The 17,386-nt window shown below is 35.9% G+C and overlaps 1 protein-coding gene and 1 long non-coding RNA gene across 4 annotated transcripts in view; one reads left to right on the plus strand and one right to left on the minus strand.

The window, feature by feature from the left end:
• The window catches only part of LOC139145578 (janus kinase and microtubule-interacting protein 3-like), a 95,152-nt gene that overhangs the window by 73,547 nt on the left and 4,219 nt on the right, over positions 1 to 17,386 (minus strand). The window lies entirely within an intron of this gene.
• LOC139145579 (uncharacterized) overlaps positions 1 to 17,386 on the plus strand; it is a 34,973-nt gene that overhangs the window by 16,166 nt on the left and 1,421 nt on the right. The window lies entirely within an intron of this gene.

The following is a 17,386-nucleotide window of genomic DNA, read 5'->3' on the forward strand; positions in this document are numbered from 1 at the left end:
TATATTTTATAAAGGCAACAAAAATTGTATTGTAGATGAGATGCAATGTTTAATTGTGCTCTGTCATGGTTACAAGTGCATGTACCCAAGATACATCACAAAGTTCAAGCAAGTTCATGCAGTGTGCTGTTATTCACAGACATAGGATCAAGGCAAACTCAGTCAGGCAGTGTATTTTGCTGGTATGGCACTCTTTATCATACACTGTACAAGGCGTTTCAGTTATAGTACATTGCATATATAGATATGCTTTATCAAAATGGATAGAGATACCGGTACATGTGTTTGTCTGTTGGACAAGAGCAATGGCAAATGAACTGGTCCAGCCCCTGATCACAAAATTTAGATTCCCCTTGCTCAAATAAATTTGATTGTGGTTTAAACAATCACACAAGTAAATTCTGCATGACGCTATCTAGGATACCCCATTCTGTTATACTAATAACTTTCTATAGCTAAATGAAAATGGAATGTCATATTTGATAAAAAATTCTTGAAATTAAGATCTGGCAGAACTACATTCATACAGCACTACCATACAGGCACATGTCCAATTTTGGATAATTTTCTCTTCAGTAATAGTCTTGGGAAAGTTTTTCTCTTGTGCATGAACACTCAGTATCTACTTGGGAGGTTATTTTTCATCAAAGAAAACACAAGCCACATTGAAAGAACAAGGAACGTGTTCAGACACCTTGAACTTTGATCCACTGAGCTGCGTGTACCGGTATTGTTTTTCAGTTTGCCTTTTTGTGTGAAAACTTGTCTAGACAGGACGTGACAAATACATGCACCACTGTAAAATCACCCACACAGTAATTTGTTCCAGCTGTACAAGAATTGGAATTTTATCAAAACTTGGAGATTTGGAATATGGGAACTTCGGCTGATGATTAGCATACAAATAAATACCATGTACTATGTAAACATCATATTACAATACGTTACTATGAAATGTGTGTGTCTTCACTAATTTACCTTGAGGAAAATTGATATATTTGGTGATGATTGAGGTAAAATTTTCTTGTCTCACTGACTTGCATGTTGTAATTGAGATACTGCATTTAAAAGAAAGGGTTATTTTGTTCAGTGAGAGGACCATTGAGTTCAATCATACCAGTTTGGCAATAACGGCAGTCCAAAATATCCTAGTATATTGAACAGAAAAACATGTCATCTCTTTCACAAGCTTTATGCATGGTTATCTCACCTTCAGTGTGCCACAAAATTTCCCAAGTGAAGAAAGATCATATATGTACATCCAATACACATGTATGACAATGAAAGCCTATAGCATTAAAATTTCAAACGAGTGGCTCTGACATAAAAAGATGGAAAAAATTTTAAACAGGATTGATCATGTCAAAGCAAGAATTTGAAAAATTTTATGCACAGCATATATAAATCTTGCTTATCGTTTTTCAGATTTCAATGTCTTCAATCTTTCTTTCATGATCAACTTCAAGCAAGAAGGGATTGCGTGAAAAACACCAATTAAGCAACCTTTTTAAAATATTTATTGTAATACCATTAATTGTAGAAGGAATTTACATCATCCATAAATATTTTCAGTGTGAGTCTCATAACACTTGGAACCTGATGAAGTAACGATGACACAACAGAAGAAAAGGCAAGGTTGGTTACCGTCGTCATGTTGTTGTTTTGAGAAAAGAGTTGTTTTGAGAGCAGTGTTGATCTAAGTGATAACACCTGGCAGCTTTCTATGGAACAAAACGCTGGATAATGACCATCGTTAGAATTACAAAGGATTACAATAGGCACTGTCTTCTCGCTATTGTATGGTGTTGCGTCGTTCAACAGTTAAACAGATTTGTAATGGTGCATCGGAGGCTCAATCTGAGTCAATATGCACAGCACATACCCTGTGTACGCAAATGCGATCAATAAAACTTTAACACACATTTTCTTCTCAAACACTACAGTGTTGATGTGCAGTTACATATGTCACTAGGGTTTCCTTGACCAGAAAAATGTACATAACATACTGTATAGAAAGTGTTACAACTTTTGCAAAAATTCCAATGGAAATCGCACTGAGTATGATCATAAACCATGTTACTGAGTGATGTCTCAATAATTTTTTCTTCCAACGATGAAGTACTTGATGAGCCGTTGTTCAATCAATGAATCTGCATAAACATTTAAATTTAAATTTTGTTCTTGTCTCAAAAAATACTGCAAATACAGCACGGAAGTTTTTATGATTATACACACGATACAGTACGTTACACTTCTAGGACTGAGCTCCCCTATATCAAAGAATGGACAGTGGAGTTGAAAATCACTGTCTATGATCCAAGCAAGACCAAAGAGTAAAGGCTACAAGCACTCATTTAATGCTGTTGTTTTTCTGCTATCTTTGGTTGATTGGCTGTCAGAAAATAGACACATTATCATAATTTCTATTTTTAAATGCTGTCTCTCTGGAAAAAATTAAAATCATAATGTTGGAGAGGGTAGATTCAAGCTTGACCTGAATTAGTTTACTCTATTATCAATGTTCAGCTAGGTAGAAACTTGCTCATTTCTTTTTTCTATCAGAAAGAACTGGACTAATGCACAGGGCAATGAAAGTCAATGAAAGTCATGAAGAATTATCGTTCTGTACCAATTTCTAATGAAACCTGTGAAATTCGTCGCTCACTTCAGCACCAATCGGTATCTTTCCTACTGCATTGTGTTTTGCTGTTGATAGGAAACGTGACTATGTTAGAATTTGATAAAAATTTTGAGAAAATGTACCTCTCATCATGAGGTGTACACACATATTTGAAAAGAGGGCACCGGTTACAAGCTGTGAAAGGCACAGGTCAAGTACACATACTGCTACGTAGACTTTAGTGAGATTTTATTGGGAAGCACTAATCCACTTTGTCCACTTGTCCTGTTAAAGTTGAACTCAAAACAGATACTTAAATTTCTTTGAATGCAACCTTGTCACAGTGCTTGAAAATTTTGTGACATATATGTATCATAAATAGGAATACACTATCACAGATAATCGTGAATAATGATGTTACTAAATTCAAAAGCATTGACAAAGCTGCAATATATAACATTTACTTTCCACCTTTTCGTCTTTTATTTTCCTCTTTGTTACCAGCCACAGCTGTATCATGTATGAGTCATTTTGCAAATGTTGCAATAAAACAGATCAAAGTTCAAAGGAACAAATGCATACATGTAAATTAGCAAAGATATGTATTTATTCATAGAAATCAAATTTTGCATGATGTTTAACATGAATGCCTAAAAATAGAAATGTACCACCAATCTGAAGCCCTCCAACAGGTAGAGAATTTACTGAAGAGATGTGGGTATGAAATGAGTTCAGGGGACTTGGTACAGCCGATCAGAACACTATCATCAAAGTTACGTGATGGATAGACTCTCTACATTGAATACACATATGTGTAAAGCTTTCAATAAATGATGACACTGCACTTTAATCAGTGTCTGTAGACACATTTATCACACGCCACCGGTGACGATCCACTTGTAAACTCATCCAGCTGACATGGAGTGTCATCAATACAATATATATGTCCCATCTCCCAGCTTCAAGAGCATCAGATACATGTTCGTACAAACACGGACGACCATGTTTGAAAATTATTAGTCAAGAATAAAATCCCATTACACTGATTGTTTAGTTTATTTCTGACTGTGTAAATACTAGCAAGCATCAGACTACATGAATGAGAGTCGAGCATCTATCACAAACAGAGCTACACAGTCAGCACCCTGTAGTGTTGCAATGACATCAGAGATTGAACTCAAATTGTCAAGGGTACTTCATCTTTGTCATCCTGGAGAATTTTTATAACACACTCTTCAGAGTTAGAAACCTCATTATAGATTTGTAGCATCTTCTGAGACTAAAGTCATACTTCTGTTTATTCCAGCACAAGGTGAATTTTTCACAATATATATATAATTTTGTCATATGTGTAACTGTAACAAATGAGAATACTGTCCACAAAATGACTGCATTTTCAAAATTTGATAAGCTGGCCAGTTATAGCTTGACTTGTAGAGTTAATGTTTAAGGGCAAATTCCAGGTGACGTGGAAGGTTTGATGAAATTTGTCTGGTATGTGGAGTCAGTCCACTTCAAGTCCACTTCCTGGCCATGTTTTCACACAATCTGTGTTGCCTGGCATCTTGGCAAACCACCTGTTGCTCTACATGGTAGAACTGGATTTCTCAACATCAGTATAAAACTGATGGAGGCAACTTTTTATTAACACGTAACCATTTTGCTCGCACTTTTTCCAGCTCCATCCCTTTCAAACGTTTTTTTACTAGTGATTGTCAAAAAAAAAAATGTCTCTTGTGGACTTTCACAAGTTGAAGATCAACTGCAGAACCACACATTGTTGATTACAATTATACTCGTAATGATTAATGGTTGACCCCTAAGCACATTCATTTATTGGACATCACAGCATCATGTTCTAGCCATGAGGACACAAATTGGTCGATGGCACACTGTATACACAAACATTACAAATGACCCACATCAGTTCAAAGGTCATCAACAAGGAGGAGATAGGATTAGTGGACCTGACACTGATGAAAATTTAATGAAGAAAATTGTGTGACACTATTAAAAATTCTCCTGACAACTGCACAGATGTTCCTGAACTGTGGCAGTGAACAAGTACTTTATCAGTAAACCTTTTTTATGATTGTACAAATGAAAAAGTTAAATAGCATATTCATTTGCCTTTGTGACAGGGGTGACACTGGGTGTACACCAGCTTTTTGAACTGTAATTTAAACAGCTGTACAATAAATTAAATAGATCTTCAGATTCTGACATATATATTGAGGTCATTCATTTGTCATAATTTGAATTATAACATTGTTTATAACGGAGGCATTTACAGTTAGAAATAGGCTATGTCATGTGTGGAGGGAATGCGCGGGAAGTTCTCAGAATTTCATATTCTGAAGTCTTTTATCAGTAATTTTTCATTCTTATCTCAAAGGTCTTCAACCAGACTGGAGTAATACAAAAAGTAAACATGCCCTAGATGTGATCATTTCACGCCCAACATGATGTACAGTGTACACGCATTAATCTGGTGTGATCTTGTGACATTGGAATTATATTTTAACATCTGTACATACTACATATGTGAATTTACATACATGTGAATGTAAGTATATTTACATGTACATGTAAGTACCTCATTTTGAGGGACAATCGCCATAACTTTTCACATATTGCAATAATTTTTGTCCCGAAAAATTAGTCTTCTTCTTCTTCTTCCTAAAGTATGTTCAAATACAAATTATTTGCTAAATGCAAATACAATGCAATATGTACAATACACAACGGTGTTGTTGACTAATGATCAAGACTAAATCCAGTTGTGGACAAGAACACTGAATATCACATGCACACACATTTATATCTATACATGTATAGTGTTTTGACATGTTGAACACCAGGCATTTAGACATGATCTTCGAAGTACAGTAAGGTGTATTTGCAATCTACAAATATAACTGAAAATACCACAAAGTTACATCTAACCACGTGTACCATAATAAATTTTCAAGTTGGAAGTGTACACTCTGTCCTGGAGAAGTAACCACACACATAGGAAAATCTGTTTAGGTATATGTGCAATTATATGATACGCATACAATTCATCATAAGTAAAACCAGAAAAAATTATATTAAATTTTTTCACTCAGACATGTCTTGAACCTGCAAGATCAACAAACCAGAAGCAACAATCAAATATATTTATGATTAGATGTTTGATGCCTATTAAATTTACATGTAATACAAAAGACACATTGTGTAATGATTCACCATGAACTTGAGTTGCAGACATCACTAGGAATTCATAAGATAGCAATAATCAGTAGGAAAGAGACACCAATTACTGGAATAGGAAGTTACCATAAGGAAGAGACCAGATGTTCATACACTGTGAGCTAAATGTACATTAAATCACTTTTAGACTAACACATCAACAGTAAGCTGTTACAGGTACCAGAGCATATGGTAGATGTTTCTGGAATATTTCGGGCCCTCTTCTGCCGGCTTTTTCTATTTATACATGCATGGTATATCAAAGACACAATTATTAACATAACATCCTCACAACACTCTTACGGATATCATAAGAAAGAGTTCTTCTCAGGAAGTCTATGGATAGATTAAAGGCCCCATCATTGAACTGTTCTAGGTTTCAATTTTTTATTATCTATTAATGAAGCCCTGCAGAACCCTGGCTACTGCAGGCAATAGTTGGCAATCAAACAAGTCGAACAGCTGCAGTTGCCGAGATGCAGACCTGGGAACAGGCACAGAGTTACTAGATCAGAAAACAATACCAATATAAATCAATATGGATGCCAGAAATAACCAAACGGGAAAAACAATGGTTGATTGTGAAGCCACAGATATTAATCACAGACTTCAAAAGATCTACATTTATCCAACACTGCCAGTAACTGACTCCTCCTAAAATGGTGAATCACTGTGAATGAAAATGGAGTCTCTTCACTTCTGTACATGATACTGACATATCATAAATGAAGAATGAATATAGAAGTTATTGTATGTAAATAAACACACCTGTTTTGTTCTATTTGTAGTATCCAAATGCACAGCCATTTTACTAAATTTAGAATTAAAAGCTTCGTATAGACTAACTATCCGTACCCCCACAACCAATATCAAATAATCAGCTTTCTTCATCTTGTAGAATCACTTCAGTGTATAAAATACTTATTATGTTTTAATGGATTAATTCTTCTTAAAAACTATCTACTGTTGATTGACCAATCAGAGTGCTCAATTCAGGGTGTTTTATCTACTCATAAAGCCTTGGTCACCAAATTCCAGAAACGAATGACAGCGCCGTAGTAAAGTACTGTCCAATCAAAAGTGAACATGTCATATTCTGTAGACATCTGGTACGTTTAATATTCAAATTTGGTAACACAGCGGAAACCAGCTGCAACACACAAAATCTGCTGTGCCCTAGGGCATTTATATAATGTGGCCTAGGGCATTTATAGGATGTTCCATTACATTGTAAGGCTATTTCACAAATAAAAGTTTTAATTCATATCCTAAACATGTTACATTGACAAAGGGGACGGTTGACGTAAACACATTGAAAACGAAATATATCAGTTAGGGGCGATAGTTTTTAAGTCAGATAAAACCCTCGTACTCGGGCTCTTCTTGTATATAAAGTCCAACCCTACGATAAAATGTCTCGGCCTGCGGCCTCAACATTTTATCGTTGGGTTGGACTTTATATACCAGAAGAGCCCTCGTACTCGGCTTTATCCTATAAAAATGACACCAAGTTACCACTAAATACAAATATATTAGTTCATCTACCAAAACTGACAGTAATCAGCCCCCACCTACATTGATGAATCATTCATCAATATAACTTTAAATATACAAGTCTTGTACCCACAGTACATGACTTGTAAATTGTACATAACTGAACCTCTGTGTCCTTAATTTAGAAATTTATATCAATAATAGGTGTATCTACTGACATCACATGATATGTGCATTGACATGTATGTATAATGTACATATACATAAATTTGACCCAGAGTCACTTGGCTTGTCTCGGCAACAGTTCAGGTACTGGCTGGCCAAGGGTAACGCATTCACCCAATAATCTACACAACAGCGTACCACTAACGAAACAGTCTGATAATCATAAAGTGTATTCCTTTAGTTTATTCTGTTTTTGATATTTATATGCCCACAGACTTGGAAAAGTCTCATGTAAATGCATTCTCCGAAGGTGGTATTCCAGAATGTTTCATGTTCTAAAGTCACTTTTATTTTAATAAATATCAAATCTTGATATTGATGATCAGTCCTGAAAATGCCACATAGATAATTGGGTCAAAATTTCCTGACAACTTATTGAAGTATTGTATTGGAGATATTAGTATTGGAGGAGTGAACAATAATTTCCCACGATGCAACTGGATGAACTTTGACAGTTTGGATTTATATACACTGGGGAATTTATTAATAGTTTTTACAGTTTACTCTTTCACACTAAAAGTTTTGTTTTCAGATTAGTGGTTGAAGCCCCACTGACCAACTTTATCAAAGGTATACATTGAGAAAAGAGCCAGTGAGAAACAATAATTGTCAATGTTCATGAACTGAGAGATAAAGTTCAGCATTGGGTTGAGATTTAATTTAATAGCCTAGAATTTGTAAAAGTCATCCTGAAATATACTCATCCTGAAATATACATCTCTAGCCAATGACTTAAACTATAATACTTTCCATTGGGTCAGTCATTCTTAACGGCCATAAAAGTAAATAATATAACACTGAGCATTTTTGTTAGATTGACATGTGTTACCATCTAAAAAGATCACTACATGTTATTAGTGTCAACAGTGTATGTTGAGTTTAAAGGTACAAAAATAATTTGGCAAATTAACTGGATGATTATTTAATTAGATTTGGAACTCAAGTCAAGATGCGACAGTTGTTGAATGTAAATAGACTGTGTAATATGACTGTTAATTAAAACTGCATCAACTCACTTAAAAAACTGCATTTCAATTAAGTTTAAATCAATATCATTTGTCTAGACTTCAATTAATGCAACTAGCAGACAATATTTCCAAAGTACCTGATTGAGTTCTTTGAAAAGCCAATTCTCTGTATGTGTACACATTCTAACATCATCTGTCACATTATTAATGACTGGACTCTCAAAACAAATATACAATTTATTACCATAGTAATAAAAATTGTGAATTTTCTGGCAATGTAATGTGTCTTGTAATAACGCACAACAATCTAATATAATTTAATTAGCGAATCCGACCATTTGACAGGCGTCTGATTTCCCTTTTAAAATGGTTTCACTTCGGAAAATTGTATATCATTTTCTCCTTCATATCTTATTTCCATCAATTCCTCACAAACAAAAACTTCACCACCACTTAACAATGACTAAGCCTTCCTCCTTACAAATATGATTAAAAGTGGCGTCTTAACTCTTACTTGTTTGTGTGCTACTTGTTTAGGCCAGAAAGAATAATTAACTTGTTGTTCGGAATAGCCGCCTTTACTTTTGCCAATTTAGATATTTTTCAAATTGTCACACAGATATACATCTACATCGCCACTATTTTAATTTTTTTGTGTGTGCATATTTTTACCGTTTCCTATGTTTTTCTGGTAGCATGTGGAAATGTTCAGAATTTTTCTGTCAACACTGCCTGTTTATGTAGTGCCTCTATTATTGTGGACAGTTTGTAAAATGTAGACTCCAAGTTACAGTGGGAGATTTTGCTGGTTCGTAAAAAGATTTTGTAAAATTTGGCCGCCGCCTCTGTCGCTTTGCCAAGAAGTTCTGAAGAACAATATATTTTTTCCTCCAGCCTTATCTGATGTTTCTAGATATGTTGATCTTACAACCATGACACTTATACCCACTGACAGAACATAAACATGTTTTTCAAGAAAATCAGATGAAATATGAAACCGCTTGTACATTTGATCTATGGCATCTTTTTTAGAAAATGTTTTTTGCTTGCCAATTTTATCATGTAAAGAACAACCTTGTGCCAAGTTTTCTTGTCTACAACATTTCATATTGTATGTAAGCTGTGAGTAAGTCAAACTATAATTTTGTTTTGTTTGTGCATCCCTAATTTAACAAACAAGCAGGCTGTACATCAAGCTATAATGTATCAGGGGCAAAGACAGTGATTGAACATCAATTGAGATTTACATCATAACAGGCGCTGGACAGATCTCGAGATCTATTGAAATGCTGAGCGGCCACAATAAACAGTTGCTGATGATTATATTGACAAGTGTTCAGATGTCTAACATATAGTTCGTATTTGAATGCGTCACCACTCTGAAAACTGCATATGTCATGATAAGCTAAAATGTACATGGGCAGGGTATATTAAAACAAGTTGCACTGAAATTGTCTGTGGGTGTAAACTTTAATCGGTATGAGACCCCTGACAGCGGAATTAGCAAAATCTGAGAGTATGAATATATCCACTGGAATCTGAGAGTGTGAGTATATCCACCATTTTTGCTGGATTGACTTACAGAGTCTGAGTGCACTTACATCTAGCATTGGGTACAATACAATACCATTACTTGTAGGAGAGGTATCACACATAGTTTTAAAAACCACACATGCATACACATACAGTCACCTTTAACATGTAAATACACATTCTATTTACATGTTATGATATCATTGATTTTTAGAATGCCAAAGTTGCGAGCAGACAAAATTTTAAGATCAGTACATCGTCAATTAACAAGAAGCATCACTTTGAATGCTATGCTCAAAGGTTCAGGAAACCCTACTTTGTCTCTCATGCTGGTATCTAAGGGTTTTACATAGAATACATCGATATACAGAACACACATGCATTGTCCGAGTACAGGGGAATGTACTTTGATTATCTCATAAACTACAAACACCAGACATACTTTGCAAAGGATTTTGATTGCTATTGGAGATTGAAAGCCATCATGTTTTTTAATTCCGATTGTGCATGAATCCTTACATTGTCAAAACACTGCAATGAAACAGAATTTGTTACAGTAATTGTCAAGAGATAGTTTATGTATTAACAGAGGCCATTGTGTCTTGGAACAAAGTTTTTATGGCATTTTTGTTGTTCAGTAGATGGATTTTCAAGGTTGCTCTGTCTTTGGTTAAGATAATCCAACACATTGGAAAATGCAAAACAAGAAGAGTGTGTACTCTTAAACATATTGACATAACAACTTTGAAGCTACTTCAAGCACAATGAAACTTCTTTGCAAAATTTCCCTAACAGCTATCTTGTCAATACAGCATTAGCCAACAACAATGCTAGCTACAGTGTACTTTCAGGGGAAATACTAAGCTAAGTGAATATCATGATTCATCAGTTTCTGATCAAAAAACCTTCCATTGCATTGATTGATGAACATGGAATAGGTGAACCCTGGAATTCAAATAGCTAAAATAGACCACGATACCAACAAAACATTGCACAAACATACAAAAATGTAGAACTATGCATATTCCTGTGCAACTGTTCATCTACATGTATCTTTTAATTTTATACCGCTATAAAAAGACATCTACAGCGTCCACTTCCATAGAACACTGAAGTACAGTTATTCCAAAGTTGACCCATAGCCAGACCTGGCCAGTATAAACTGCACATAATAGTCTCAACAATGCAAATTTTATTGTCATCATTTATGGTCTTTGGACCAGCCTGGGCCCACTTCACTCACGTCTGCATCAATCTTCCACATTAGAATTAATTGCCAGATGCCTTTACTGTCCATTTAATATGCATAATTCACTTTATCAACAACATGTATTCTCAAATACAGGCAACGTCGTTGATTAACAAGTCATCGTTGATGACACAGTCCCCACTTGTTAATCAGTATTTGATTAAAGGTCCTCAAAGAGGATAGAGTCCTCTTCATTAGGTCTGTGATAAAAATACTTTTGAATGAATTCGCTTGATACATGTCTGAGTTATGGTTCAGGACATGAAAAAAATCGTAACAAAATGGTCGCACAGTGGCCATATTGGATCGCATCACAAACAAATTGATGTGCATAGCTATGACATTGGTCGATGTCCTTGTACCAACTTTGAATAAAATTGGTCAAAATATGCGGATATGCCTGAGAAATGGCTCTGTACATGAAAAATCGTAATAAAATGGCCGCTGGCGGCCATTTTGGATCGTATCACAAAACAAATTGCCGTGCACAGCTATGACATTTGTCAATAAGCTTATACCAACTTTGAATAAAATCTGTTGAAACGTGCCTGAGTTATGGCTCTGTACATGAAAAAATCGTAATAAAATGGCCGCCTGGCGGCCATATTGGATCGTATCACAAAACAAATTGACATGCATATCTATGACATTGGTCAATGTCCTTGTACCAACTCTGAATAAAATCGGTCAAAACATGCCTGAGTAATGGCTCTGTACATGAAAAAATCGTAATAAAATGGCCGCCTGGCGGCCATATTGGATCGTATCACAAAACAAATTGACATGCATATCTATGACATAGGTCAATGTCCTTGTACCAACTCTGAATAAAATCGGTCAAAACATGCCTGAGTATGGCTCTGTACATGAAAAAATCGTAATAAAATGGTCGCCTGGCGGCCATATTGGATCGTATCACAAAACAAATTGATGTGCATATCTATGACATTGGTCAATGTCCTTGTACCAACTCTGAATAAAATCGGTCAAAACATGCCTGAGTAATGGCTCTGTACATGAAAAAATCGTAATAAAATGGCCGCCTGGCGGCCATATTGGATCGTATCACAAAACATTGACGTGCATCTGTATGACATTGGTCAATGTCCTTGTACCAACTTTGAATAAAATCGGTTGGAACATGCCTGAGTTATGGCTCTGTACATGAAAAAATCGTAATAAAATGGCCGCCTGGCGGCCATATTGGATCGTATCACAAACCAAATTGACCTGCATCTGTATGCCATATGAAGTAATCCTTGTATCAAGTTTGAATGAAATCGCTCCAGGCATCTCAGAGATATCTGCGTGAACGGACGGACGGACGCACGCACGCACGCACGGACGCACGCACGCACGCACGCACGGACATGACCAAACCTATAAGTCCCCCCGGACGGTGTCCGTGGGGACTAATAATGACAGAATGATCGCCTCAGGGACAGATACTCAGATTCTCAATTTTTTATAATACTTTCATTTGTTTTGAAGCTCTTTGCGTAAACAAAATTTTCATCATCTTATTTTTGTGAGAATCAAAACTTTTTGAACTTTTGCTAGAGATTTCACACTGGGATGACAGCCAATTTCAAGGTGCAAATTATTGGTAAATTTTAGGTAATTCGTTTCTCTGGTAAAAAATTGCAGAGTGATCCCTGATTTTTGTTTTCTTGATTTTGAAAGAAAATGGTTGAATGTTTCATTGAGAAAAGTTTAAGCAGAAGTTGAAGTTTCTCACTTATGTCAAAGCTTTGCAAAATCAGCAAAATGTTGCCACAGAGAGCCCACCCATGCAATTTCATCGATGACTGAATCTAGCGTAAACTGAATGGGTATTTACTGGAAAGCAATTATCACATCTCTTATTGAAATCTCCTTAGCAGATTTGCATGTCATTTTGTGTGCTTTGTTACACACCCAAATCAATGGAATATTGTGGAATCAACAGCATTACATACAGCTAATACCAGTATTTGTGATGGATCGATTACTTCCAAGTTCCAGACAAAGCTGTTCATATTTGCGGCACAGTTTCTGTATTTACTTACTTGAACTGACCAACAATTGCGTTTTATTGACATACAGTTGCAAGTACCAGTGCTTTCAGATTGACATAGATGACCCAGAAATTTCTCAACTGTGGTCATTTTATAAATGGCCATGTAAACATACACCATTATTCCTCAATTGCGTCACAGAGTCAGCAACTGGAATCTGGCCATGCTAGACAGCACAAGTGACAATCCATTTCGCTAGTTGTCATTAATATGTACAAACCGTTTCTTTGCTTGTTTTGTTCATTTAAATGTGAGTAAGTTCATCCACAGACAGACTACCTGTACTGTCTATATATAGTCCATCACACTTTGAACTGACCATGAACTACTGCATATTGTATATGATGTCCCCTGTCAACTTCACAGCAGGTTGTAAAAACCACAATAAACACAATATAGAAATTGCTTGCTTTTTTTGCCTGATTTTGTTGGAAGTAAACACCTTTAATTATTAAAGGAGCCGTTGTTCAAACACACAGCTGATTGTCTGGGATTTCCTCTACAGTTAACAATATCAACACAAAAGATAAATTTGATTGTTGCTATCTGATGGAGGTTTGTAGGGATAGAGCAGCTCTCCATTGCAAATGGTGGGCTGGGCCACACAGTGTGCACTTGCCACCATGCTAAAATCAAGAGAGTGTACAATGAATTATGCGTAACTTTATGTACTGTATTATCATTACTAGTAAAATTCATGTCTGTTTTTTCATGGCTGGGGATAGTTTATGGCTAAAATTCATGAACCATAGATTGTATAATTACAACTATTAAAGCAAAACCTTTGAGCAGAGTTCACACTTGTGACAAAACTGTCAACTATTTAGAATGAAAACGTTTGAAAGACAACGATCAGTAAGATGTGTTCAGAAGACATTCTCCAATTGTTTGTGCTGATGACAACGAACCACTGTTAATTGTTTGCAATTATATGCTAATGAACTTTACATTCCAGTATGGGGCTATTCTTTTCTGGGTCGTCTATTTCTGGTTGGGCTGAAATTCCAACACCTTTGTTATGGACACACAGGTAAAGTTAAGCCCATGCAAAACAAAGTATTTGGTTGAGATAGCATTTCAAAAACCCGGCAGCAGTACAAAAAGCATGTTGGTACATGCTGTTTTCAGTTGGCTCAATGGTCAACTGTGGGTTGACATACTTCATTAAATGCCGCTAAGCCTACACACCTTGGCCGGCTGGAATTTCAGAACCCAGCCATACACTTGTTGGTTTGTTTCGCACTCTCTCATTATTTTATTGACAATCAACAGTCGGTATTGAAATTCGCCAATAGCTGAGAAGCTTTCATTGTTGTGATTTCATAGGCAAGTACATTGTAAAACTGAACTGGTCAAATGTACATGTAGGTGTGCATTAAAACCGAAGAGGTACATAAAATTGCGAAGGAATGGAAGATTGTACTTGAATCATTCCTGTTTTTTTCAAATATGTTTCATTTGGCATGTACCAAACAATAAATAAAACAAATAAACATGGCTACTTCACAAAAAATTAAGACTAGAAAATTCACCTGATCCTCACATGATGATTTTTATGAAGATCTGACCCTGTTTCTCATTACAGACTTTTACTGCATTAGACAACGGTCCCTTGCTCAACCAGCAGCTCGGTGCAGTAGTCACGGAAATAAAGAACCTATCTCAATGTTACATACCATTCAAGTGACGAGTTGGAGTGAAAAGGCCACACTGACTGACAATCTATCAAAAAAACTCCACTGGCACTGTTTGTAGATTTTTACACCTGAGTTGGAATCGGTTCCAACTGCAGGCATATATTGTCACATTCAAACACAATGAACCAAATATTGCCCTATCCAGGGGCAAAATGTACATGGTTTGTTTCTGCATGTTTTACCATTCTCTCTGACATGTGGACAACCCCGGTTACACAGAAACCCTTAAACCACTCTTGGGGGCAGGTTCAGACACATAAACTTGACTTCCACTTATGCCCCCTCAATACCATGGCACTGTGCCAACAACCTGGCCAGAGGACCACAAACAAAGCCACACCGCCGTCAACAACAGATAAAGTTTTACACAGATCCCCCCTTTCTTAAATCTTTCCCTTTTACCCCCAGGCTGTCAGAGGGAAAAAATAATATTACGTAGAAACTTGTTTTCAGTTGTTTCCTCTCTGGACTGATTAATGATTTGGTGATGTAACGATATTGATTTTAGGTCAGTGCAGTACAGTTTGTTGCTCAAACACACAACAGAATTTGAAACACTTCAAAATATACATTGTTCTCAGACAATGGAACACAGTGAAATACATCATAGGTGTCCACTGTATTATCTTTCCCCATGATTTAGTTTCAATTACTGATAGGCGCTGTAAAATTATGGTGCAATTATGTATAATGCAGAGAATGCATTATGGCTAAATCAATTAATTAGTCTGAGAGTCAAAAAAATGTACAGTACATAATCAATGCTGTTTGACTAAAACTACAGTACAGAGTTTTGAGGTACCAACTGGCCCGTCTGTACTGAACTGAAAGAATTTTATCAGAAAATGCCTGAAGTATAGAGTGTTTCAAACACATGCAGGCAAGGCTGAAAATCTATCAACAAACCACTTTAGAAAGTAAATAGCAAATTTGCATATGCTAAAACATTTATGAAGATTTTTGTTTGATACGTACATTTAGGGTTGTGATCTAGAGTTCCTGTAAATTATCAGAGACACTGGGTCACTATGGATAGGTGCAGTATTTATTAATATAATTCAGGATAGAATCTGTACACGTAGCACAGGAATGCAGGTAAAAATGAATGATTCAGTTAAATTAGTCGTTTTGAGTATTTTGACAAAATTTGCTTGTACAAATATGAAATTTAATTTTGCAACTTCAGTCATTTCCTTTCCAACACAGACATGACATTAATCTTATCAAAGTACAAGTATATGTAAACGCAGATATCATGAAAATTCCAATGTGCATTTATCTAAATGCTGTTGACCCTAAAACGCTAAAACTGACCCTAAAACATAATAATCAATAACAAACAAAGGTATGACTGATAAACTGAATTTATTTCTGGACATATCTTTGCTTGAAATATTTTGCATCATTTTATTACTGATGAGAGGCAAATGAAAGCCCTTTGAAAGTTCTGAGAATAAATCAATTGATGAATTATACATTTGCCTGCAGGGATCGGTAATGACTTATTCAGAATATCATATTATACGAGCTCATTCTTGTCAATTATGATTAATTAAAGAAGCTGAATGACCTTACATGTAGCCTGAAACAAATACCCTGGCAATTTTTCTGATACTACATTTAAATAGTAACTATGAATATAGCATGTCAGGAAAAACTGTGCACTGCCTTGAGCAAAAATTGGCTCGTCATATATGCCATCTGTGTTACAATATCAATTATATATGATTTCAGTTAGTCAGTATACAGTAGGTATTTGACAGCTTGATGAAAAATAAACCTGCCGGGCAACATGTTATTGGAGCGATGTATAGCTCCCATTAATCTGTGATATCTGCAGACAAGACAGATCAAAATGCTGACTTCATACCCTACACTGCTATGTAATTACACACAAAACATTGAAATTTTCAAAGCAGGCAACATGAGTCATAAATTACACAGATACCAAAAACATGTAAGAGACAAGCGCGAATGTACAATATTAGTTTGTACATGTTCCGACATATTTTATGTCTGTGCTTCCTCTAAAACTATTAAACCTGTATCCTCACATGAATTAATGCCAAACCCATAATGATCACACACCTCTGTCAAAGAACTTTTTTCTGCATGAATAGATTTGAGAGTTTGACCCATGACACGCTGACCTCGGAGTTAGGCTTTAAGTCATGTAGCCCTGGTTCTGTACATGTTCATCACCATGGCAACTGCAGTTGGCGGGAATGACAACAGCTCTGTCGCAGATTGGGTGTGAAGCCCAGACTTGTGTGGAGGATTAGGGGCAGACAATACACAGCACAGGTGCC

This window comes from Ptychodera flava, chromosome 12, assembly GCF_041260155.1.
Source record: "Ptychodera flava strain L36383 chromosome 12, AS_Pfla_20210202, whole genome shotgun sequence".
Classification (NCBI taxonomy): Eukaryota; Metazoa; Hemichordata; class Enteropneusta; family Ptychoderidae; genus Ptychodera; species Ptychodera flava.